Source organism: Dendrobates tinctorius, unplaced genomic scaffold (assembly GCF_039654945.1).
Source record: "Dendrobates tinctorius isolate UK_male_01 unplaced genomic scaffold, ASM3965494v1 ptg000228l, whole genome shotgun sequence".
NCBI classification, from domain to species: Eukaryota; Metazoa; Chordata; class Amphibia; order Anura; family Dendrobatidae; genus Dendrobates; species Dendrobates tinctorius.
The window spans coordinates 708,234-709,598 of NW_027361895.1; positions in this window are offsets into that span (position 1 = coordinate 708,234).

A 1,365-nucleotide genomic window follows, 5' to 3' on the forward strand; every position below is an offset into this window, starting at 1 on the left:
CCCCATTTATCACTTTTACATTTGTCCTAGCCTGAGAAAGGGTAGGATCCTTTATTTGCTCGCTTTGGAAGTCATCTTTCTGAACTTCTAAATCCGGCAAACGGGGAGGTGGACGGCTGTCGGCCTCCTCCTCTTCCCCGGTCTCCTCCGTATCACCCGCCATGACTGAAAACGGGAACTGCAGGTCATTTCCCACAGACTCTTCCCCCGAGTCTTCCGGGAAGACATCTTCCAGGGGTTCGAGACCCCCACGCGCCCTGGGAGAAGAATCATGTACACTATTACCCAAGGGCATCAACTGATTCTCCCACAATTGCCAGAAGTGGGGAAAATCCCGGCCCAGGATAACATCATGCAATAACGCCGGGACGAGTCCCACTTTATGTTGCACAGACCCATAGGAAGTAGTAATGCATATGACCGTGGTGAGGTACGAACAGGTGTCTCCATGCACACACGTTACAGAAAATTTGTCTGATGGTCCAGTCAGGACTGACACCAGACTGGCCTTCACCAGAGTCACCACACTTCCCGAGTCTAACAATGCCACCACATTTTTGCCATCAACAGTTAAATCACACAAGTGTTTTTCCTCATCCTTTTGACCGGCATTCACACTCACTACCCGTGCAACCATAGACATGCGGTTTTTAGAGTCTGTGACGTCGCACTGCATGGGTTCAGTAGTGACCGGACAGTTCGCAGCAATATGTCCCATCTCTTGGCAGCGGAAACACCTAACGGGCCCCTTGCTTAGACCATAGTTCGTTACTCTCGGCCTCGCAGTGCGGGCAGTCCCGTTTTCCTCCCCCACTGTCTTAGGGATTTTTTCATCTCCCCTACTCCCTGGAACAGTCTTACCGGTTCCACGTAGAGATGATGAAGAACGAGGTGGGGTAGCGTCGTCTCGGAGTCCTTCCGCCACGGAGTAACGTTCAACCAGATCCACCAGTTGATCTGCCGTCGTAGGATTTCCATGGCTTACTCACTTCCTCAGGGCTGGCGGTAGAGCTCTCAAGTACTTGTCCATGACGACTCTCTGGATTATCTCTGGCGCTGTCAACACCTCGGGTTGTAGCCACTTCTTCGTCTCGTGGATCAGGTCGAACATCTGTGACCGCGGTGGTTTATCCGGCTGATAAGTCCATTGATGCACTCTCTGTGCACGGACAGCGGTTGTCACTCCCAGCCGGGCCAAGATCTCGGCTTTCAGTTTGTCAAAGTCCTGCGTGGCTTCAGGCTCTAAGTCATAATAAGCCTTTTGGGCCTCACCGGAAAGAAACGGGGCAATCAGGCCGGCCCATCGTGCCTTCGGCCATTTTTCTCGCACCGCCGTCCGTTCAAACATGGTCAGGTATGCCTCGA